Source organism: Pelophylax lessonae (genome assembly GCF_965119305.1).
Source record: "Pelophylax lessonae genome assembly, chromosome: 1".
In the NCBI taxonomy this organism is placed as follows: domain Eukaryota; kingdom Metazoa; phylum Chordata; class Amphibia; order Anura; family Ranidae; genus Pelophylax; species Pelophylax lessonae.
This window is the reverse complement of record NC_138768.1, coordinates 46,016,841-46,043,337: the sequence shown is the minus strand read 5'-3', so window position 1 is coordinate 46,043,337 and position 26,497 is coordinate 46,016,841.

Genomic DNA, 26,497 nt, shown 5'->3' with positions numbered 1-26,497 from the left:
GGCAGGGCTGGAAGGGGATCGGATCAGTGACAGGGCTGGGGTGTGGGGGGGGGGGAATCGGATCAGTGACAGGTCTGGGAGGGAGGGATCGGATCAGTGGCAGGGCTGGGAGGGGATCGGATCAGTGACAGGGCTGGGGTGTGGGGGGGAATCGGATCAGTGACAGGTCTGGGAGGGAGGGATCGGATCAGTGGCAGGGCTGGGAGAGGATCGGATCAGTGACAGGGCTGAGGGGGGGAATCGGATCAGTGACAGGTCTGGGAGGAAGGGATCGGATCAGTGACAGGGCTGGGGGGAGGTTCAGATGAGTGACAGGGCTGGGGTAGGGGGATCGGATTAGTGACAAGCCTGTGGGGGGGGGTTCGGATCAGTGACAGGACTGGGGATTGGATCAGTGACAGGACTGGGGATCGGATCAGTGACAGGACTGGGGATCGGATCAGTGACAGCAGGGCTGGGGATCGGATCAGTGACAGCAGGGCCGGGGATCGGATCAGTGACAGGACTGCGGATCGGATCAGTGACAGCAGGGCTGGGGATCGGATCAGTGACAGCAGGGCTGGGGATCGGATCAGTGACAGCAGGGCTGGGGATCGGATCAGTGATAGGGCTGGGGATCGGATCAGTGACAGGGCTGGGGTGGGGGGGGGGAAATCGGATCAGTAACAGGGCTGGGAGGGAGGGATCGGATCAGTGGCAGGGCTGGGGTGGGGAGGGGGGGGAAATCGGATCAGTGACAGGTCTGGGAGGGAGGGATCGGATCAGTGACAGGGCTAGGGTGGGGGGGGGGGAAATCGGATCAGTGACAGGGCTGGGAGGGAGGAATCGGATCAGTGGCAGGGCTGGGGTGGGGGGGGGAATCGGATCAGTGACAGGTCTGGGAGGGAGGGATCGGATCAGTGGCAGGGCTGGGGGGGGAATCGGATCAGTGACAGGGCTGGGAGGGAGGGATCGGATCAGTGACAGGGCTGGGGGGGGTTCGGATGAGTGACAGGGCTGGGGTAGGGGGATCGGATTAGTGACAAGCCTGGGGGGGGGGGGTTCAGTTCAGTGACAGGGCTGGGGTAGGGGGATCGGATTAGTGACAAGCCTGGGGGGGAGGTTCAGTTCAGTGACAGGGCTGGGGTAGGGGGATCTGATTAGTGACCAGCCTGGGGGGGGGTTCAGTTCAGTGACAGGGCTGGGGTAGGGGGATTGGATCAGTGACAAGCCTGGGGATCGGATCAGTGTCAGTGCTGAGGGGGGGGGGTGGTCAGTGGCAGTGCTGTGGGGTGGGGGTTAGTGGCAGTGCTGAGGGGGGGTCAGTAGCAGTGCTGAGGGGGGTCGTCAGTGGCAGTGATGTGGGGTGGGGGTTAGTGGCAGTGCTGAGGGGGGGTCAGTAGCAGCGCTGAGGGGGGGTCAGTAGCAGTGCTGAGGGGGGGTCAGTAGCAGTGCTGAGGGGGGTGGTCAGTGGCAGTGCTGTGGGGAGGGGGGTTAGTGGCAGTGCTGTGGGGAGGGGGGTCAGTAGCAGTGCTGAGGGGGGGTCACTTCACTTACCTTGCAGGGCAGGCCTTGGGTGGTGCGGCGCCGGTCATTTCCCGCTTCCCGACATCAAGCAGAACTCAGAAGGGGTCCCCTCTAGCTCCACCCCCTTCAGTCATGAGTCACCTGACTCCTCGTATCCAATAGCACGGTCCACCCCTCCTGAGCTGCCTAGAGAAGGCTGGATGGCTGCGGAGCCGGCCGCAGTGAGCGGCGCTGGGCTCAGCATCAGCCCGGCTGCTTAGTGGGGAGTGGGGACTGGGAGCCTGAGACATACATACCCGGCCGGCCAGAAGAATATGCGGCCGCGGCCCTCTCCGCGGAATCGGCCGCGGAGAGGCAAGCGAGCAGCTGCCTCGGTCGGGACTCGGAGGGAGTCGGGACAGTCACGGTCGGAAGTGACATGCGCCATTCGGCGGCCCACCGGGCATATGCCCGGTCTGCCCTATGGCCAGTCTGGCCCTGCTGTGGTCTGATGAGACCAAGATAAACTTATTAGGTTCAGATGGTGTCAAGTGTGTGTGGCAGCAACCAGGTGAAGAGTACAAAGACAAGTGTGTCTTGCCCAAAGTCAAGCATGGTGGTGGGAGTGGTGGGAGTGTCATGGTCTGGGGCTACATGAGTGCTGCTGGCACTGGGAAGTTACAGTTCACTGAGGGAACCATGAATGCCAACATGTACTGTGACATACTAAAGCAGAGCATGATCCCCGCCCTCAGAGACTGGGCCGCAGGGCAGTATTCCAACATGATAATGACCCCAAACACACCTCCAAGACGACCACTGCCTTGCTAAAGAAGCTGAGGATAAAGGTGATGGACTGACTAAGCATGTCTCCAGTCCTAAACCTATTGAGCATCTGTGGGGCATCCTTAAGCGGAAGGTGAAGGAGTGCAAGGTCTCTAACATCCACCAGTTCCATGATGTTGTAATGGAGGAGTGGACTCCATGCCCAAGAGGGTAAGGCAGTGCTGGAAAATAATGGTGGCCACACAAAATATTGACACTTTGGGCCCGATTTGGACATTTTCACTTAGGGGTGTACTCACTTTTGTTGCCAGTGGTTTAGACATTAACGGCTGTGTGTTGAGTTATTTTGAGGGGACAGCAAATTTACACTGTTATACAAGCTGTACACTCACTACTTTACATTGTAGCAAAGTGTCATTTCTTCAGTGTTGTCACATGAAAAGATATAATAAAATATTTACAAAAATGTGAAGGGTGTACTCACTTTTGTGAGATACTGTATATATATATATGTGTGTGGATATCAGACATTACAGGGATTAAACTGGGCTGCAAGTCTATTTCTAATACATAGATTCTATTTCATTAAACTTTTTAGACTACCTGAACCTGTCAAGCTGCTGATACTGAACTGGATATTGAGGTAATGAGGCAGGGAGGCCGGTGGGGAAGGCAGAATCGTGGAGCACAGACTGTTCTTTATCTCTTAGAAGAAATGAAACAGGAGAGAACTATTATATTGGAATAAATTGTTAAGTAAAAAAAAAAAAAAGCCAAAGTACTACAGATCGCTCATTTATGGTTTTATTTTATTTTTTTTCTGATTAATGTGCAAATTTAAAAAAGCCAGCAGCCAAAATGTGATAATATAGTACAATTGAATTACTAATGTGTTGATATATATTTTATATGCAAAGGGTGAGCCAACTGTATTGGCTCCTGTCTAAATTTGCCCTATTACATGTATATACTGTATAAATGTGATATAGACAGGGCTTTTTTCCAGCAGGAACGCCAGGGAACGCAGTTCCAGCACCTCCAGCACTGAATGCATGTAATGGCAAAGGGTGTTCTACAGTGTCCATTGATGCTGGCTGCTTGGGAATCTACAGTATTGTTAAAGGGGATATATTTTTATGCAGTGTTTATTGTTGCTGGGTAGGTCTACTGTTGCTGCTGTGGGACCTGTTGTCTCTGGGAGGGATCTCTTTTTAAAGGTTGCTGTTGAGGTCTATTTTTGCTGGTAGGGCATATATTGTTGCTGGGAAGGTCTATTGTTGTTGCTGGTGGGGGAATCTAATGTTGCTTGGGTTGGTCTTATGTTGCTGGGGGGGGGTCCGTTGTTGTTGGGAGGGATCTACTGTTGAGGGAGAAGTCTATTGTACCTGGCTGCTGGAGGGTCTATGAATGCTGTCTGTGGGGAGATCTGTTGTTGCTGCTGGGGGACTATTATTGTTGCTAGGGGGTATTTTGTTGTGGGTGGTACATTGTTTCTGGTGGGATCTACTGTTGATGGGGGTCTATGGTTGTTGGCTTCAGGGGATCTATTTTACTGCTTTTCTTGTCAATTCCATACAAATGACTTAGTACCACAAATGTTACTTGGTTCTGTATTCTCTAAAAGGGGATGTTGGATAGGGGGTGGAGCCAAGGAACGGTGCTCAAAGGTAGGTAGGGGCGGATAAATTGGGTAACTCTGAAAGGGGGAGTTCCTGCACCTACTTTCTGAGAAAAAAATCCCTAGATATAGGGGCCTTAGAATTTAAACTCCTCGAAGGGAACTGATGTGATGTACAGTATGTAAAGCATTAGATAAATTGTGGTCAGCAATTAATAGATAAACTCCAGGCAAAGGCTAAGCACACACACATATATATATATATATATATATATATATATATATATATATATATATATATATATATATATACAAACCCAATTCCAAAAAAGTTGGGACACTGTACAAATTATAAGTAAAAAAGGAATGGACTAATTTACAAATCTCATAAACTTATATTTTATTCACAATATAATATAGATAACATATCAAATGTTGAAAGTGAGACATTTTGAAATGTCATGCCAAATATTGGCTCATTTTGAATTTCCTGAGAGCTACTCATTCCAAAAAAGTTGGGACAGGTAGCAATAAGAGGCCGGAAAAGTTAAATGTACATATAAGGAACAGCTGGAGGACCAATTTTCAACTTATTAGGTCAATTGGCAACATGATTGGGCATAAAAAGAGCCTCTCAGAGTGGCAGTGTCTCTCAGAAGTCAAGATGGGCAGAGGATCACCAATTCCCCCAATGCTGCGGTAAAAAAAAGGTGGAGCAATATCAGAAAGGGGTTTCCCAGAGAAAAAATAGCAAAGAGTTTGAAGTTATCATCATCTTCAGTGCATAATATCATCCAAAGATTCAGAGAATCTGGAACAATCTCTGTGCGTAAGGGTCAAGGCCGGAAAACCACACTGGATGCCCGTGATCTTCGGGCCCTTGGACGGCACTGCATCACATACAGGAATGCTACTGTATTGGAAATCACAACATGGGCTCAGGAATACTTCCAGAAAACATTGTTGGTGAACACAATCCACCGTGCCATTCGCCGTTGCCGGCTAAAACTCTATAGGCCAAAAAAGAAGCCATATCCAAACATGATCCAGAAGCGCAGGGTTTTCTCTGGGCCAAGGCTCATTTATAATGGACTGTGGCAAAGTGGAAAACTGTTCTGTGTTCAGACGAATCAAAATTTGAAGTTCTTTTTGGAAAACTGGGACGTCATGTCATCCGGACTAAAGAGGACAAGGACAACCCAAGTTGTTATCAGTGCTCAGTTCAGAAGACTGCGTCTCTGATGGTATGGGGTTGCATGAGTACGTGTGGCGTGGGCAGCTTACACATCTGGAAAGGCACCATCAATGCTGAAAGGTATATCCAAGTTCTAGAACAACATATGCTCCCATCCAGACGTCATCTCTTGCAGGGAAGACCTTGCATTTTCCAACATGACAATGCCAGACCACATACTGCATCAATTACAACATCGTGGCTGCGTAGAAGAAGGATCCGGGTACTGAAATGGCCAACCTGCAGTCCAGATCTTTCACCCATAGAAAACATTTGGGGCATCATAAAGAGGAAGATGCGACAAAGAAGACCTAAGACAGTTAAGCAACTAGAAGCCTGTATTAGACAAGAATGGGACAACATTCCTATCCCTAAACTTGAGCAACTTGTCTCCTCAGTCCCCAGACATTTGCAGACTGTTCTAAAAAAAAGAGGGGAGGCCACACAGTGGTAAACATGGCCTTGTCACAACTTTTTTGAGATGTGTTGCTGCCATGAAATTTAAAACCAACTTATTTTTCCCTTAAAATGATACATTTTCTCAGTTTAAACATTTGATATGTCATCTATGCTGTATTCTGAATAAAATATTGACATTTGAATCTTCCACATCATTGCATTCTGTTTTTATTCACAATTTGTAGTGTCCCAACTTTTTTGGAATCGGGTTTGTATATATAGGAGCTGTTTGACCAGCCAAAACATTTCTATTTATGTCCATTTAGCCCTGAGATATACAGACCTCTGGCCCACAGCACAGCCATGTCTGGTGGGGCAGGAGACCTAAATTTTCCTCTGCTGCAGTTAAATAACACTTACAGGTCTTGTCCTGCCCCTCATATGTGACTGTACAGTGCAAAGAGAAGTAGCCCAGCGATGAGCTCATCTCATTTTGCTCTCTCCTCCTGCTGATTAGCTCTTTGTGCTGCTTCTTCTTCCCCCAGTCAGAGCTCTGATGTGCAGGGACTGCAAGAGGCTGAAGCAAGGTCGAAATGAGGTACTTAAACCCAGTGGCAAAGCTAGGCCTTCTTTCACCTGGGGCAAAGACTCAGTTCAACTCCCCCCCCCCCCACTTCAAAAAGAAGTTCTCCATCCATACACTCCCAGCCCACTTCCTAGAGTGGGAAGCGTAATAAATACATAGATAAGCCATAGGATGGTAATAATAATAAGAGTTTTGGTAATAATGATTTCAGTCCTCACTTCTGTATTGGACTAGGAGGGGCACCACCAGGAAAGAAGAAGTGAGCCAAGAAATTGGTCTTTATTAAGACCTGCTTTTGTGTGCTCCTCTTCCTTCCTGGCAGCACCCCTCTAAATTCACCATGGGGGTGAGGCTTGAAATCTCCAAATAATGCACTGCTGCTTTATTCTGGTGTGGCGGCTAGGGTTGCCACCTTTTCTTCAAGCCAATCCAAAACATTAAAGCAGCACACGCCAATTTTATTTTTATTTTTTTTGTAGTACACACTATAGGATTGTAAAATACCAGGGACACCTTTGTGTGCCCCAAAGAGAGCAGCAATGTGGTGAGTGAACAGTGGGTGTGGCCAAATTGTGTTAAAAGGGGCTTAAAGGGGCATGGTTATAGAAAACAAAAGCATTCATGTACCCATAAAATATACTAAGATTACTAAAACAAATGTCACTGTAAAAATATGAACTTGGCCTACCTTATACATTGATAGTGTCACTCAGTAGAGCAGTAGAGTGTGGACAGTGTCAGTAGGGCAGTGAATAATGAGTGGGCAGTGGATGGTGTGTGGGCAGTGTCAGTTGGGCAGTGGATGGTGTGTGGACAGTGTCAGTAGGCCAGAGATTGGTGTCAGTACGGCAGTGGACGGTATCAGTATAGAAGTGGATAGTGTCATTTGATCAGTGGAAGGGATCAGTAGATGAGAGGATAGTGTCAGCAGAACAGTGGGCGGTGTCAGTAGAGCAGTGGATGGTATCAGTAGGGCAGAAGTTGGTGTCAGTAGGGCAGGGAATAGTATCAGTAGAGCAGTGGATCAGAAGAGCAGTGGACAGTGTCAGTAGAACAATAGGTGGCGTCAGTGAGGGAGAATTTGGTGTCAGTAGGGCAGTGGACGGTGTCAGTAGAGCAGTGGACAATGTCAGTAGGGCATAGGTTGCCAACAATAGGGCAGTGGATTGTGTCAGTAACTAGAGCAGTAGATGGTATTAGTAGGGCAGTGGATTTATGGTTAAGGTGTCAAAGGTAGGTCAAAATCATAAGGTAACAAAATGTACCACCGTCCCAGAGTAATTCAGATAAAAGCGGAAGGAAGTATAGGAGGCATGGGGACATTAAGGGTACAATAAAGTCAAAGTTAAAGATCATAAAATCATATAAATTCATTAAATCACGATAATAAGAAAAGAGTACATAAATACACATATAATATTACATCTAAAAATCAAGCATAACAGAAACAATAAGCTCTCATGCTACCACCAGAAATCATGGTGCCCAATGTGTATAGGTCTTGCCCAACATATTTCGTGGTAAGTTGTCCGCATCTTCAGGGGTTTTATCCTAACAGAGAGTTTGTTTCACGACTAAATAGAGAGCTTGTGTTCAGATCTATTAAAGAAAAAAATGAATTTAAAGAAGTGCAATCATAAACAAAATGACATGTATCAGAAAGGGCCCAGCGGCCAACAAAGAGCCTATGGCCAGATGTAAAATAACATTATATATATATATATATATATATATATATATATATATATATATATATATATATATAAACACATACATAGCTTGATGGGGATCTTGATGTCCACAAATATTCCCAGATATTCCCAGATGGCCGGGATGATCCCAGAGACAGGATAAAGAGGGATGCCCCCAATTGAGCCCAGACAGTGGATTTGTCAGTAGGGCAGATGTCGGTGTCAGTGTACGTAGTTTTTTTTTTTTTTATTAATATTTTTTTTTACAGTGATGTTTCTTTTAATTATTTTTCACAATAGTATCTATATATTTTTTTAATACAATTTATGGGGGGCTTTGGTGAAATAGCAGGGGTCTCAATAGACCCCTGATGTCTCACTTTTGAGACAGAGAAAGGAATTGAGGACACAGATTATTCAATTCCTTTCTCTGCAGCCTCAGCTGAATGAATAGGAAGTGCTCTGTGCTGGGTGGCATGTACTAGAACTGTTCGCCACCTGATGTATTTTCCTCCTTCAGCCACTGAATCTGGCTTTCAGCGACTGCAGGAAGAGGATACAGCCGATCAGTTCAAGCAAATGCCGCCCCCCACTGCATCTACTGTCCAAGTTTGACTTCAAGGCATAAACAACATGAAAGCATGGATCAATCCTGCCTTGTATCAACGGTTCCGGCTGGTGGGGATGTAATGGTGTTTAATATGCACACATGGAGGAGCTGTCGCTGTTCCACCTGTACTCCAAAATGCCCCTCCCTTGCTCCTATGTGCCCTCCCAGCACCGTTCCCCTGTGCTTCCCCTGCAGCTGCCAGTTTTTCCTCCTCTCCCTTTCCACTGGCTTGGAGTGCTGCAGGGGAACCACAGAGATTCCCTCCCACTGCTCCAACCCCCCCTGCACGGTTCCCCCCAACTGAACCCCTTTCTTCTAGGGCGGCAAATCAGTGTAGTGTTCAGCATGCAGAGCAGGGTGGGGGGGGGGGTAGTATACATGTTATATTTACCAGCCCCTTCCTGAGCAAACACAGGGCCAGGGCCAATCTTACACGGATAATCACTACATGACCAATGCGAATGGCAGCAAATAGCTGCGGGCACTGTCAACCTCCTATTGCTTTGAATAGGGCTTCCCAACCAAAGCTATTTGTGGGAGAACCTTCGGGTAATGATAGCCAACTTAGGGCCTTAACCTGTTAAAAAAAGAGAGAAAGAAAATCAATTTGCTTCACTGGAAACACCTGAACTCAATAATTCTGGAGGGGGAGCTTGCAGCATTTCGGCCATATAGTAGGTTTGATGGTCAGGTCTTCACAAATTTTTGTCCATAAGGTAAATGTAAATGTATTTAGTGTATATGAGTAATAAAACACACACACACACCTCCGGGTTTTGAAAAGTATAGGAGAAAAACAAACCTACAACAAACATTCGGGTGTCAAACGGACCTCATTTTAGAACGTAAGCTCCTTTGGGGCAAACGGCTTCTCTGTATTTAGCAAAAGTCTTGCAGAAGATGTTAAACTATATAAATGCAAAAAATAAATACAATCAGCTCAACCTACAGGATATAAAATCAACAAAATCCATTTACCGTCAGCATTTTCCGTTAATCCGTTTTCGGTACGGCTTATCTAACACGGCGGACTATTAGTTCTGAATTCAAGGAGGCAGGAGTTGAACAAACAATCTTCCGACAGAAAATGTATCTGCCTGGACAGTTCTCAATTATACAACATGTCATATCAACAGATGTGAGCCCGCTTTGCCGCAGAGAGCGTGATCCTCCGGGTTTGAGATTGAAATATCTTCCAATTGATTTAACTAAAAGTAAACACTGGAACTGAGCCAAAGTCATTATAGACAGGACTGCAAAGCTCGGCTGCTTGGGATTGAATTTGTGGATTCTATTAAAATCACTATTTTCTCTGTTAATATAACAGGCAATGCAAAACATAACCGGTCTTGATGTTGTTAAAGGGAAACTAGTTTGTTTTTTTATTCAGTACTTATTTTGAGTTATTATTTGAATTTATACCTATAAACAAAATTTTAACATGATTTTCCAATATTTACATACAGTAATCGCCTGTAGCAAGTTTGAAGATTATTAGGAGCTCCCTCTGGGGGCTTTCTATATGGCAGCCAGTGAGATCAACATCCTTACTAAACTGACAATAGAAAGACGAAAACTGGCAAGGCTGTCTTACCGAATGGGCACGCTGGGCAGTTACCCGGGGACTCCACTTGCCCGGGGGGGGCTACACCTGCCCAGTGACCCAGCCCCAGCCAAGCATTTTCCCAACTCCCGTGTGCATCCCTCAGCTGCACTTAGCAGGTGGCAACCGCCTATCTGCCCTGCGCTGCTGTCAGACCACTAGGGCCGTGGAGGGGGAGCCCATAACTGCAGGAATACCTGTCCGCCTCCATGGGAACAGGCAAACACAGGACAGTCGAATCTGACTCCCGTCCATGTGTGTGTTCACCAGACCCAGCTGCAGAACGTGGAAGCTGTCATTAGCCTGGCACTGCTGTACCAATAAATATTGCCTTATCGATAATTTGCATTTTTATTCTCATGGGTGATTGTGTAGGCAGGACCCTAGTGTACTGCATTGCCCAGGGGCCTATAATGCTCTTAAGATGGCACTGAAAATGGGATAAACTTCTTGTGGGGGTTATTTTTTTAAATTAGACTCTAAACTCTAACCGGCATTTAGCTAGGTGTAGGCTGGTGGCCAGGTGGTAAGTGATAGCCTGGACTAGTGGTTCGCAACTCCAGTCCTTAGGACCCACTAACAGGCCAGATTTTAAGTATTACCTTGGGGAGATGCAGACTAGAGTACTGCAATCACTGAGCAGCAAATTATATCACCTGTGATGTATTTCAGTTATCTTGCAAACCTATCCTGTTAGTACCGTATATACTCGAGTATAAGCCGACCCGAATATAAGCCGAGACCCCTAATTTTACCACAAAAAAGTGGGAAAATGTATTGACTTGAGTATAAGCTTAGGGTGGGAAATGCAGCAGCTACTGGACCCAACTGGACCACCACGAGACACAAAACAGAGGCGCAGGTCATAGTACAGGCATGGCACAGGTAATGGTACAGGCATGTCACAGGTCATGGTACAGGAATGTCACAGGTCATGGTACAGGCATGTAACAGGTCATGGTACAGGCATGGCACAGGTCATGGTACAGGCATGGTATAGGCATGGCACAGGTGATGGTATAGGCATGGCACAGGTGATGGTATAGGCATAGCACAGGTGATGGTATAGGCATGGCACAGTATGTACAGGCATGGCACAGTAGGTACAGGCATGGCACAGGAGATGCAGTGCTGCGGGCATGGTACAGGAGAATGTCCTGTACCATGCCCGCAGCACTGCATGAGGAAATGCAGGGGCTGCGGACGAGTCTCACTTACCTGTCGGTGAGGCGCCGTCTTCGATTTAAAAATCGCGCCACCCAGCGCCGCCAATACGTCACCGCAAATGCGCCGCCGATGCTTGGGAAAGGCCGAACCCCTTCGGCTATTCCCGGGCATGCGGCACATGCGCAGTGACACGTCGGCGCCGAGCGGCACCATTTTTAAAAAGACACTCTAGCCAGTGACTCGAGTATAAGCCGAGGGGTGCATTTTCAGCATGAAAAAACATGCTGAAAAACTCGGCTTATACTCAAATATATACGGTAGGTCCTGAGGACCGGAGTTGAGAACCACTGGCCTAGACTAACCCAAGGAGTGCTTTTGCTGCCCCTTCAGGATACTGGTTGGGGAAAAGATTCAGAGATTCACTGATCACTAAATCACATACTTGTCTGAGTCTTAGTAAGAAACAAAGCAGTCACATGGGCTAGAAGTGTACTATTAAAAAGGCTCCAGACACCATCTTGGGGGAGACAGTGTCTATAAATAACCATGTTGGAAGAAGAGGGCTATACTGTAAATACCTACAGCTGCATCACAAGGGGCCCTTTGTTGTGGGGATCTAAGAAGGCAGGGACAGATACCCATTTGCTAGGGACAGTTAAGTCTCACCTCTTTGTCAGATAGGGTTAGAGAACTGGGACTATGTCAGACTGAAGATAGGAAACTCCAACTGGATGGTATTTAGTTTGCTAAACCACTTGTAGGCTCATGGGCAGGTGATAAATGGAAGCCTGTGCTAACCCGATGAGTGCCTTTGATGCCCTTCCAGGATGCTGGTTGAGGAAAAGATGTAGAGATCCACTGATCACTAAATCACCTATTTGTCTGAGTCCTAGTAGGAAACAAAGCAGTCACATGCGCTAGATGTGTCCTCTGCCATGGGCTCTGGGCACCATCTTGGGGGAGCCTGTGTCTAGTATTAACCATGTTGGACACAGAAGGGCTATAAATACCTACAGCTGCATCACAAGGGGGCCCTTTGCTATAGGGAATTAAGAAGGCAGGGACAGATACCCATTTGCTAGGGACAGTTAAATCTCGCCTCTTTGTCATATAGGGTTAGAGAACTGGGACTTTGTCGGACTGAAGATAGCAAACTCTTACTGGATGGTATTTAGTTTGCTAAACCACTTGTAGGCTTGTGGGCAGGTGGTAAACTAAGCCTGTGCTAACCCAATGCCTTTGTTGTCCTTTCGGGATGCTGGTTGAGGAAAAGATTTAGAGTTGCACTGATCACTAAATCACTTATTTGTCCTAGAGGAAACAAAGCAGTCACATGCACTAGACGTGTCCTCTGCCATGGGCTCTGGGGACCATCTTGGGGGAGCCTGTGTCTAGTAGTGATCATGTTGGTTGCAGAAGGGCTATAAATACCTACAGCTGCATCACAAGGGGGCCCTTTGTTGAAGGTAATTAAGAAGGCAGGGATAGACACCCATTTGCTAGGGACAGTTAGGTCTTGTCCCTTTGTCGGAAGCGGGATGGCATTTAAGTCGTAGATTATGCAATTTTCTTTCCTTTAATCATGGGTTGAAGGAAGGAAAATCACTCGGTTCGCCCATCAACACAGCAGGAGGTTTCCCAGCTCTCAGAATACAGTGATTACTGCTTGCATCTATAGCAAACTGCAGGAATCGCACAAGAAAAACCCAACAGGCTGGTTGTACTGAAGTCAATCGATAGACCAGCCTGCTCATAGGCAGATCAAAACTTTGATTTGTCTATGGCCAGCCTAAATTTGCTAAACCACTTTTAGACTGACAGGCAGGTGGTAAATGGCAGCCTCTGCTAACCCGAGAAGCAGCTCTACTGCCTTTTCAGGATACTAGTTTGGGAAAAAGATGCAGAGATCCACTGATCACTAAATCACATGCTTTTCAAAATGGTCACATAGGCTAGATGTATCTTACACCATGGGCTCTGGGCAGCATCTTGGGGGAGCCAGTGACTAGTACTGACCTTCTATGCTGAATCTATGCATGAGAGAAAGCATGTCAGCTTGCAAGGAGCTTCTTAAAGACTAGGGATGAGCTTCGAGTTCGAGTCGAAGGTAAGTTCGACTCGAACATCGCACATTCGCTCATTTGTCGAATGATGAACAAATGTGCTTCTTCGCGGGAAATTCGAGTTTCCCATAATGCTATGCACATGCGCCGCGCTTGCAGCGCGTTATGTGATTGGCCAAAGCATGCACCCTGACCTCATGCTTTGGCCAATAAAATGATCTCTGCCATAATTGGACTAAAGGCAGGCTGCCTTTAGCCAATCATGGCTTAGGGGCCAAGTACACGCCCCACACTACATAAAGGCTGCTCGCGCAGCCGCAGCAATGAGACAGGGACAGGCACGTGATTCAGGCAGGGCAAGAGTATTGTTTTTTTGGAGTTTGTAAGACATTGGAGAGACATTGCTAGCAGTGTAGGAAGGGCCAGGTTCCTGTGTGAGGTAGGGACAGATTTCTTTCTTTACATCAGATACCAGTCAGAGTATTGTTCATTGATCAGTTGTGGAACATTCTATAATCATCACAGACCTATAGTGTTTTAGATAACTTCCGATATCAGGCAGTGTATTCATTGATCAGTTGTGGAACATTCTATAATTATCACAGACCTATAGGGTTCTAGATCACTACAGATATCAGTCAGTGTATTAATTGATCAGTTGTGGAACATTCTATAATTATCACAGACCTATAGGGTTCTAGATCACTTCAGATATCAGTCAGTGTATTCATTGATCAGTTGTGGAACATTCTATAATATTCACAGACCTATAGGGTTCTAGATTACTTCAGATATCAGTCAGTGTATTCATTGATCAGTTGTGGAACATTCTATAATCATCACAGACCTATAGGGTTCTAGATCACTTCAGATATCATTCAGTGCATTCATTGATCAGATGTGGAACATTCTATAATTATCACAGACCTATATGGTTCTAGATCACTTCAGATATCAGCCAGTGTATTCATTGATCAGTTATGGAACATTCTATAATTATCACAGACCTATAGGGTTCTAGATCACTTCAGATATCAGTCAGTGTATTAATTGATCAGTTGTGGAACATTCTATAATTATCACAGACCTATAGGGTTCTAGATCACTTCAGATATCAGTCAGTGTATTCATTGATCAGTTGTGGAACATTCTATAATATTCACAGACCTATAGGGTTCTAGATTACTTCAGGTATCAGTCAGTGTATTCATTGATCAGTTGTGGAACATTCTATAATTATCACAGACCTATATGGTTCTAGATCACTTCAGATATCAGCCAGTGTATTCATTGATCAGTTATGGAACATTCTATAATTATCACAGACCTATAGGGTTCTAGATCACTTCAGATATCAGTCAGTGTATTAATTGATCAGTTGTGGAACATTCTATAATATTCACAGACCTGTAGGGTTCTAGGTCACTTCAGATATTAGTCAGTGTAGTCATTGATTAGTTGTGGAACATTCTATAATATTCACAGACCTATAGGGTTCTAGATTACTTCAGATATCAGTCAGTGTATTCATTGATCAGTTGTGGAACATTTTATAATATTCACAGACCTATAGGGTTCTAGATTACTTCAGATATCAGTCAGTGTATTCATTGGTCAGTTGTGGAACATTCTATAATTATTACAGACCTATAGGGTTATAGATCACTTCAGATATCAGTCAGAGTATTCATTGGTCAGTTGTGGAACACTCTATAATATTCACAGACATACAGTATGTGATTATAGATCACCTCCGATATCAGTCACAGTATTCATTGGTCAGTTGTGGAGCATTCTATAATATTCACAGACCAATTTGATTATAGATCACCTCAGATATCAGTCACAGTATTCATTGGTCAGTTGTGGAACATTCTATAACATTCACAGACCAATTTGATTATAGATCACTTCAGATATCAGTCAGAGTGATCAGTTGTAGAACATTCTATAATATTCAAAGACCTATTTGATTATAGATCACTTCCGATATCAGTCAGAGTGGTCAGTTGTGGAACATTCTATAATATTCACAGACCTATTTGATTATACTGTAGATCACTTCAGATATCAGTCAGAGTGGTCAGTTGTGAAACAGTCTATAATATTCACAGACCTATTTGATTATACTGTAGATCACTTCAGATATCAGTCAGAGTGGTCAGTTGTGGAACATTCTATAATATTCACAGACCTATTTGATTATAGATCACTTCAGATATCAGTCAGAGTATTCATTGGTCAGATTCTATAATCATCCATCTATAGGATTTTAGATTACATCAGATATCAGTGAGAGTATTATGAATTGGTCACTTGCGTACATCTATAACCACCACGGCTCATCTATAGGGCTATCAATTACATCATATCAGGTCATTGAGTATCTTTTGGTCAGTTGCGTATACCCTTTATTGATCTGAATCAACATCATGTCCGAAAGGCCGACACGGAGAGGCCGATGCTCACAGGCCATGAAAGAGGGCAAGCAGCCTCTGTGTCCATTGTGAAAAGTGGTGGCCACAGTCGACATAGTGCATCCTCTGCAGGCGGGGCATGCTCGTCCTTTATTTCCAGTGCTGCCCATGCTATTCAGCCACAACATGTGGAAGAGTTGGTGGAGTGGATTAATAAGCCATCCTCATCCTCCTCTTCCTCTGACACCCATGCTCCCAGTAGTTTGATTTCCACCGCAGCTGCCAAAGCGGCCCGTTCCACAGGCTCCTTCTCCACAGCTACTCCTTCAGTTGACCCACCATAATGCACGGAGGAGTCACCTGAACTATTCGATCATAGTGTCATTGACATGCTCCTAGAGGATGCGCAGCAATTTGAAAGCTGTGATGTTGGTTCCCAGGTCGATGAAGGGAGATGAGAGGGGGTGACAATGATGGACAAGAAACCAGCAGTCATGTTGCCACAGCTGAAGCATATTGCCAAATTTGCTACAGTGACGAGGAGGGAGGGGATGATGAGGTCACTGACTGTACATGGGTGCCTGACAGGATAGAGGAGGAGGAGGAGGTGGAGGAGGAGGAGGACGGGGAGGATGAGGAGGACGCACAACTCCAACGAGGCAGGATGTGCTCCAGGGGCCGCCATAGCATTAGCCAACCTATTGCTTCACAACACAGAGCTCCACAGTTGCAGGGTGCTGCAAAATCCCCGCAGACTCCAAAAAGTTAATAAGTGTAGGCTTTATTCAGCATCTGTGCAGTAGACCGCAGCGTTGCTGTTTGCAACATCTGTCTAAAGCGGAGCAAGCGTGGCCAGAACACCGGCCGCTTGAGCACCCCATGCTTGACAAGGCATATGACGACCTACCATGCAGTCCATTGGCAAAAGCACCTGAAAGAGGCACCATATCAAAACAAGCATATATCACCTTGCTCCTCATCTGCGATCTCTAACCCTACTATACCTCATGCCTTCTCAAATATCAGCATTGAGAGGGATGATGGTATAGCAATGAGTGGCACAGAGAATTGCACCCAATATGCTAGCAGTATACCACTGCTTGATTTGAGCAGCAGGCAAATTTCACTACCCTAGTTGCTGAACCATAGAAAGAAATACTGTCCCAGCCATCCACAAGCTCAGAGTCTTAATGCTAGCTTGGCCAAATTGCTAGCATTACAGTTGCTGCCTTTTCATCTGGTAGACTCGGCTCCCTTTTGCGAATTTGTGGAATGTGCTGCACCACAGTGGCATGTCCCAAAAAAGCATTTCTTTTGGCGTAAGACCATTGCGGCTCTCTACCATCATGTGGAAGGTAGTGCGTTGGCCTCGTTGGACAAAGCGTTCAGCAGGAAGGTGCACATTACTCCCGACTCTTGGTCCAGCAGGCATGGACAGGGACGTTACATTTCTTTCACGGTGCACTGGGTAAATCTTCCGGCAGCTGGGAAGGATACAGGACAGGGTTTGGTGTTGTAGTCGCCACCACGCTTCCAAAAAGCTGGTGCTGGTTCTGCCACATCTGGCTACTCCACCACCCCCTCCTCCATGTACTCTTCTGCTCAATTGTTCTCTGAAGCAGCAGTGCTCCCTAAGCATTCAAGGGGCTATGCAAGCAGTCAGGCTAAAATATGCCATCCTGTTCTTCAGTTGGTCTGTCTAGGGGGATAGGAGTCCCACCGGTGCAGAGATTCTGTCAGCTCTGCAGGGGCAGGCTCAGAGATGGTTGATGCCATGACAGCTTGAGCCAGGAATGGTTGTATGTGATAATGGCATCAACCTTCTCTCTGCCCTCCGACAGGGACACTTGACACATGTTCCATGCTTGGCACATGTTCTGAATCTGGTGGTGCAGCATTTCCTGAGCAGATACCTGGTCTTCCAAGATCTCTTGAGGCAGGCCAGGAAAGTCTGTGGCCATTTCTGCCGTTCGTTCAATGCCAGTGCTCGCTTATCTGACATTCAACGGGAATTCAAGCTGCCCACCAACCACCTCATTTGTGACATGCACATCCAGGTGGAACTCAACGTTGGTAATGCTGCAGCAGCTGCATACGCAGCAGAGAGCCACCAATCAGTACCTGTGTGAGTATGGCACAAGGACACGGTCAGGGGAGCTAGGTTTATTTTCGCCACGTCAGTGGCTTTTGATTAAGGATGCATGCATCATCCTGTCACCATTTGAGGAGGCCACAAGGATGGTGAGCCGGGACGATGCATGCATCAGTGACACTATCCCGCTAGTCTACCTGCTGGAGCACATGCTGCATGGAATCATGGACAGGGCACTTGAGGCAAAACAGCGGGAGGAAGAGGAGAAGGAGGATGAGGATTTTGGCAGCATGGATGTAGAGGAAGAGGATAGCATAAAGCAGTCTTCAAGGTATGGTTTTGATTCCCCAGAAACCACAGAAGTTGTACGTGGTTGGGGAGAGGTTGCTCCTGCTGACAATGTCATCCTTAGTGACCCAGAGGACTCAGAAGCTCATGCCTCCTCCAACTTACGTTGCATGGGCTCCCTGATTCTGCAAAGCCTGCGAAAGGACCCAAGGATTCGTGCTATAAAGGAGAGGGATAATTACTAATTGGCAACCCTTCTTGATCCACGTTGCAAGGGTAAAGATGCAGAGCTCATCCTGCCGTCGCAGAGGGAGCAGAGGATGAAACATATTGAGAAGGCCTTGAAGAAAATTTTGTGTACCGCCTTTCCAGACACTGGGAGGTCAACATTCTCCGGACGTGTTTCTGAGGTATCGTTCAGCCAAAGGAGGAGTGGTTGAGAAGGTGGCTGGCTATTAATGCTATTAAACACTTCTTTTGTCCTCAGCAGCACCCAGGACTGTTAGTTTAAGCAACCATCAGCGGCATCTCCATCATATGGTGCATGATTATCTAGGCGCAAGAGCAGACTTGGAGACCTTTCCAGCTGAGCATCCACTGTCTTACTGGGTCTTGAGGATGGACCACTGGCCAGAACTTGCTCAAAATGCAATGGAGCTACTGGCCTGTCCTGCTTCCAGCATGCTTTCTGAACGGACATTCAGTGCTGCTGGAGGTTTCGTGATGGACAAAAGAGTGCATCTGTCCACAGACTCTGTTGACCAGCTGACTTTTATCAAAATGAACCAGTCCTAGATCAACAAGAGCTATCAGACTCCTGATTCTGATGTAACTGATTGACTATGCTAGGGGTCTGCCAGCCCTTGAAGACTACATATGCTGCTTATCCTGTTCCTCTACCTTTATTCTGCTAGCTTCCAACAATGTTTTTGGTTTAGGTCACTACCAACCCACCAGGCCTAATTTTTCTGCACTTGTATGACAGGTGCATACTATTTAAATGTTGTATGTAATTTTTAACAGCAGGCCCTGTTTCTGTGCCCTGCTAACTTTAAGGGGTTACGGTGTTCAGGCACCACCAACAGCAAAGGCCAAATTTTTGGCACCTGTGTAGTACATGCAATTTCAAATTTGCATGGAATTCTTACCAGTACGTCCCGTTCCTGCTCCAAGCAAGGGTAACTGTGAGGCCTTGGTTACGGTGTTCAGGTACCACATACGGCAAGGCCCACTTTTTTGCAGTTGTATAGCACATGCAATTTTTAATTTGTATGGAATTCTTACCAGCAGGTCCCGTTCCTGCTTCCAGCAAGAGTAACTGCGAGGCCTTGGTTACGGTGTTCAGGCACCACATACTGCAAAGGCCCAATTTTGGGTACTTGTATAGCACATGCAATTTCAAATTTGTATTAATTTCTTACCAGCAGGTCCCGTTTCTGCACCCAGCAAGATTAACTGCGAGGCCTTGGTTACGGTATTGTCATGGGTCTGCAACCTAAGGGGTTAACTTAGTGCAGAGTCTGCAGACTAATTGCAGTGATTGGCAACAGGCTGCTCTATTTAAACTCCTCAGAAGCATTATGTCTTAGCTGTCTGATAAGCAGCTTCCTGTGATCCCTGCTCCTGTTTACCTGCTTCTGTGATTGATCTCCTGTTTGACCCGGCTTGACTTTGGACTTCCCTTGCTTTCCGCCTGCACCTGACCTTGGCTCCCTTCTGACCTTGAACCTGCATGCTCCTTTGGATTCCACGCCGCCCGCCTGTTGTTGACCTGGCCTGTGAACTGATCCGTTTGCCTGTGAGCCCCCAGAGTGAGTGTGGACTCGGGTGTTCCGTCCTTCTGCCTGCCTGCTGTTGGGATCCTCCTACCTGCTGGTTGTCTCCCTTTAAAGCATCTGGGACCTTGGAGCTGCCCGTCCAAAAGCTGACCCGCCAGGCCCCCATACCATTCTGCTCTCCCGTGCCACCTGTCTGCTCTACCAGGGGCCGCAAGTCAGATACGTAAGGGAGGCCTTCCTCTGCACTATCGGGCTCATCAGTCAGGTACGTGAGAAGTTGACAGGTATTCAGGCACCATATACGGCAAAGGCCCAATTTTTGGCACTTGTATAGCACATGCAATTTCAAATTTGTATGGAATTCTTACCAGCAGGTCCCGTTCCTGCTCCCAGCAACAGTAACTGCGAGGCCTTGGTTACGGTGTTCAGGCACCACATATAGCAAAGGCCCAATTCTTGGCACTTGCATAGCACATGCAATTTCAAATTTGCATGGATTTCTTACCAGCAGGTCCCGTTCCTGCACCCAGCAAGAGTAACTGCGAGGCCTTGGTTACGGTGTTCAGGCACCATCAACAGCAAAACCTGTATGACAAGTACATGCGATTTCATATTTGTATCGATTTTTTAGCAACAGGGTCTGTTCCTGCGCCCAGCAAGAGTAACTGCGAGGCCTTGGTTACGGTGTTCAGGCACCACATGCGGTCAAGGCCCAATTTTTGGCACTTGTATAGCACATGTAATTTCAAATTTTTATGGAATTCTTACCAGCAGGTCCCGTTTCTGCACCCAGCAAGAGTAACTGCGAGGCCTTGGTTACGGTGTTCAGGCACCATCAACAGCAAAACCTGTATGACAAGTACATGCGATTTCATATTTGTATGGATTTTTTAGCAACAGGGTCTGTTCCTGTGCCCAGCACCAGTAACTGTGAGGGGTTACAGTGTTCGGGCACCACCAACAACCAAGGCCCAATTTTTCTGCACCCGTATGACAAGTACATGCGATTTGAAATTTGTATATGACATTTTTTGCATTAGAAATGTCAGTATTCCACTCAGCCACTGGACTCTTACTGTCCGGTCCCAGTGGTGGATAAGTTTAAGTATCTGGGGGTAGTGGTATCGGCGGACCCGAATCAATATAGTGTGCTCAACATTGGCCCTCTTCTAACGCGGTTCCGGGATAAAATTAAGATCTGGACTAAGCTCTGGCTCTCGCTAGCGGGACGGGTAAACCTTATCAAAATGATCTTGATGCCTCAGTTGTTGTACTTCCTGCACAATTCCCCGATTGTTATTACCCTGAAAACTTTCCGCATTGTGAATACCCTCTTCCGGTCCCTGTTGTGGAAAGGAAAGGCGGCTAGGATCCGTTTGGAGCAACTGCAGAAGCCCAGAGATGGGGGGGGTCTTGCCCTACCCAACCCCTGGCTGTACTATCTGGCGTCCCAGCTGCAGCACCTGGTGGGTGCGCTGTCGGGGGCTCCGGCTGGTGCTGCGTTGACAGTTATGCGGGAATTTACAGGGGCAATTGGGGTGCCGGAGGGACTGGAGGCTCAGCTGTTCACCAAACCCAATCGGCGATACCCGACGTATCGCCTCCTACAGAAGGTGTGGGATAAGACAAAACAAATGCAACAAGTGACGGGATATACCAAATTTAGTCCGATCTGGGATAACCGTGCTTATCCGGAACTATGCAAATTAGATCAGGCGGATAGGTGGCGGGCTTTGGGGGTGACTCATTTGCGGCACATCCTCCATGGAGGGGTCATGCTACCTTTTGCGCAGTTACAGGAACGATTCTCCCTACCTGACCACATGAAATTCTACTACATACAGTTACAACATGCGCTGCGGGCTCAGGCTGCCAAATGACAGTTCCACCTGTCACCTGCTCCTGTATTCTATCTTATGGAGCAGTTTACTGACACCAAGGGGTTCATATCGAGTTGCTATAACGCCCTGCTGAGCAAGTACTTGGACAAATACCCTAGTAAAGCCTGTGACCACTGGAGCACAGATGTGGGGGAGATCCCGGGTGAGCAGTGGGAAGAGGCTCTAGAGTCAGTTTGCACGTGTTCTTTGAATGTCTCGCATCAGGTGTCTCAATTATACATCTTACTTAGAGTCCACCATACTCCTCTGAAGCTGTACTCCATGGGTGTCCGTGACGACGATATATGCGGTCGTTGCCAAAGGGAGGTGGGTGACTTAATTCACCTGTTGTGGCGCTGTCCGAAGCTGCACAGGTACTGGACTGAGGTGCGCTCAGCTATTAATAGTACCCTGGGAATAGATGTACCCGGGGACCCTAAACACTGCCTTCTGGGTATCTTAGACCAACAAGTGGAGGACCGGTATCTGCGGGAGGCGGCCTCCCGCGCCCTGTTCCAGGCTCGCTTGCTTATATTACGCCTGTGGACGGCACCTGAGCCTCCGACTTTTCGGATGTGGCTAGAGCAGATAGGGGGCACACTCAGAATGGAAAAGGTTATATACCAACATAGGGGATCTCCACAAAAATTCTCTAAAATATGGGGTGTATGGCTGAGCTGCCCGGGAATGGCCCCTACTGACCTCATCCTGGACCGTTTATTATCCTGAGTATGCAAATATGGGTTGGGGCTGATGGGGGATGATTGCATGAGGCCCTGGGGTGGAATGGAGGGACATGATGATGATATTGTACCAGTTGCCGCTGCTTGGGGCTGTCTGCTTTAAGGGCGACTGTGGTGTAATTGTTTTGCATTCTATTTTCTATGGTGATGTTGTTTTCATGTTACTATGCTTGTACCGTGTATTGCTGTTTCATTGTGGTTCTGTGAATTTCTCTCAATAAAGATGTTTTCTGATTTAAAAAAAGAAATGTCAGTATTGCTGCAGCAGGCTACATACATCGTAGAGATGCACTACTTTACAGTCACATTCAGGGGACCCCAGGCACCATATTTGAAGGAATTTTTCATTTTTTTTGTTTCACTTTAAGCTTTATTAAAATCAGTAAATCAGTGCTCCTTTAAAAACGATCATTTTTAAAAACTTTTTTTTCATTGCTACATGTTCCCCAGGTCAGGACCCGGACCACCATACACTTTTTTGGGGCAATAACTTGTATTTAAGCCTTCAAAATTACGCTGTTCGATTTTCGACGTTCGAGTCCTGTAGACTTCAATGGGGTTAGTTTTTCCGAACAAACTTTTCCTCTGTTCGCTGTGTTCTGGTGCGAACCGAACCTGGGGGTGTTAGGCTCATCACTATTAAAAACAATAACATGTCCTTCAGCATGGTGTCCATCACAAATTTTCCCACAGTGAGAAAGGCAGCTATGGAGTCAGGCTTCTTGTCCAACATCTGTGCTTGACCTCACAAATGCGTTTCTGGAAGAATGGTCAAATATTACCATAGACACACTCCTAAACCTTGTTTACAGCCTTCCCAGAAGAGTTGAAGCTGTTATAGCTGCAAAGGGTGGGCCAACTCAATAGTGAACCCTATGGACTATGACTGGGATGCCATTAAAATTAAAATTCCCATGTGTGTAAAGGCTGGTGTCCCAATACTTTTGGTAATATAGTGTATTAAATCCTCCTTTTTTTAAGTACTTTCAACAGCTGATTTAATCACTTAATGAGTATGCGGCTTCTTCGTCTTTTACTCCTTGCCCATGTTTTAGTTTAAGCTGGTAGCATGACCTGTGTCCCAAGTTTCCTGTTTCAGGGTGGTCCCTTTCTCTTGAAGCATCCTTGCATGCAGGGACTAGATTTGTGTCTCCCTACACCGTGTGCATCAACAGAGACACACAGCCCTATAGCCTAGGATGGCAAGACACTCCCCTGCTTTTCCCTCCTCCTCCCCACTTTTCCCTCTCCAAGCTAACAGACTGGATGGAGACTGCACTGTCCACTGTTAACCCTTTCATGTGAAGACCAGACGTTTGAGGAAGAGCTCTAATAGAGCAGGAGCCAGCAGCACTTACCAAATACAACGTAGTGTACTGGGGAAACGGCCTCTTTGCAGCCACTGCCCATCTTTATGGACTCCAGTGAAAAGTGCATGGTATTTCCTAGGGCGGTTTCCTCATGGTGACAATGACCGAACTCGTGCAATGTGTTTTGCCACTGCTGATTAAGCATAGAAATTATAAAAACAAAAACATTTTGCTAAAAAGATAATACCAATTATCTGATCTGATCGTCAGCCCCCGTTCACATTGACTGCCGCTCAAAAAAATCGATTGACTTCATCTGAAATCACACAATTTCAGAGCCTCGTGTCATTGCGACCTGCAAGACATCTGTGTGGCTTCATGCACAGATGTTTATGAAATCGCCAAAAATAGTGCAGGAGCTACCCACTTAAGTTGGTGCTCAGGGCCGTCTTTAACACCGGGCAAAAGGGGCAGCTGTCCTGGGCCCATTCATTGTTCTGGGGCCCAAAGCAGCTGCCCCTTAACCATTTACTGCCTGCAAATATTTGATAAGTGGATTTGGGAGGGCCCAAGAAAATATTTGCCCAATCAATATTAAAGATGGTCCTGTTGGTGTGGCACCGCAAAGTCAGCATCACATCGATTTGAACAGTGCTATTGCCAGCAATAGGCTGCGACATGTCATGTGATTTTATCTGTCAAATCACATGACAAGTGGCTCCAATGTAAAAAGAGGCTAAGTGCATTGTGTTGCGCTGTTAAGTTTGGTGTTAAACAGATGTAGCTGCCAATACGGTCAAACGAATGTCATAGCAGAACTGAAAAAGTAAGCTCTTCCATAATTATTATTACAAAAAAAAAATCCCAGACATCTCGCTGTCTGATCTGGTACAGCGAGCTGCCGCTTATGATTTTGTTTCACTATTTGAAGTATCATAAAACAACACATTTATATCCTTTATATGTTAGTGGTGTCAGGCTGTATGATGTAGTGTGCTTTTAAATGTTTTCAGGGAAAATGGATTGCTTTTGAAAGACATCAATAAAGCGTCTGCAATGCGTTTTCCATGCATTTACCAAATATACATATTGCAGTCCCCTTAGGCTTGCTCAAAGGAATTAAAAAAAAAAAAAACCCAGTTTAACAGATAATGTGGCTTTTATAAAAAGCCAGCACAGTGCAATTCACAGCAGAAGCCATGGCAAATGCAAGCTAAACTCCAAATGTACCTTCCAGAAAAAATGAAAGATTATACCTGGGGGTAGAAGACACCCCTGTAGAAGAACAGACCGCACTCCAATGACGTCACAAAAGTCATACAACTTTACTGATGGACAGCACCCATTGTATCCTCCCACCCTTGGTCCACTCCTCTAAAACTAAGCCTCAGTGGGTGAAACGTGTTAGTGAAGCAGATCTGGGGTGGAAGGATGCAGCATGGGCTGTCCATCAGTAAACTCGGCAAACTTTGTGACATCATTTGAGTGCGACCCATTCTTCTGCAGTGGTGTGTGTCTGTACAGAGCAAGAATGGGCTGCTTGGCTTTGCACTTGGCAAGCTCCACAGCAAAGGATTTGCTGGGCAGCTTTGATGCAAAGAGTTTCTGGGATTTCTTCTATCGTTATACTCAGGATGCTTAACCACTTCAGCCCAGGTAGGTTTTACCCCCTTAATGACCAGGCCATTTTATGTGATCCGGCCCTGCGTTACTTTAACGGTCAATAGTGCAGTCGTGCGACGCTGTACCCAAATAACATTGATGTCTTTTTCCCACAAATAAAGCTTTCTTTTGGTGGTATTTGATCACGTTTTTTATTTTTTGCACAATAAACAAAAAAAGAGCAACTATTTTGAAAAAAAAAAGCAATATTGTTTACTTTCTGCTATAAAAAGCATCTAATAAAAAAGATTTAAAAAAATCTAAATTCTTCATCATTTTAGGCCAATATGTATTCTGCTACATATTTGTGGTAAAAAATTCCAATAAGTGTATATTTATTGGTTTGCGAAAAAGTTATCGCGTCTACAAACTATGAGATATTTTTATGGCATTTTAGTTTATTTATTTTTTTACTAGTAATGGCAGCAATCAGTGATTTTTAGGGGGGTTGCGACATTGTGACGGACAAATTGGACACTTAACTGACACTTTTTTAGGGACCAGTGACATTATTACATTGATCAGTGCTAAAAATATATCTTCTCCCCTGTCGGAACGGCGATCTGCCTTGTTTACATAGGCAGATCACCATTCTACCTGTCTCAGGAACGATCGCAGGTGGCCAGTGGGACATCGGGTTCGCCACAGCGGCTGATTGGCTGTCACTGTAGTCAATCGGCATGCAATCATGCCTCTGGTGGCGCGGGCGCTCCCCTTAGAGCTTAGAGTGATTTCATGCAGGAGAGACAACTTGCCGCAGTGAATACGTACGGAAGTACCTTAGGTGGTCGGCAAGCAGTTAAGTTAATTTGCATAGTTTTACTTTTTTTTGTTTTCCTTTTATATTATCTAAAGTGGCAATAGAAAGTCTGTGGCTGAGAAGCATGCTGCAGGGTAGAATTTCTATTCTCTGTGTGGAAGCAGTGGTCTCCCTGCAATAGTCCAACATGTCCCTATGCTGCGTTAGAGCTATACCATTCAGTAAAGTTCACACTCCCTTTTGATGACCTAGCTTTGGCTTTGAAGATTCTCTACTCATATTTACCTGCTCTGTGATCCTCCTTTTCTCGGGTTCCCACGTTGGC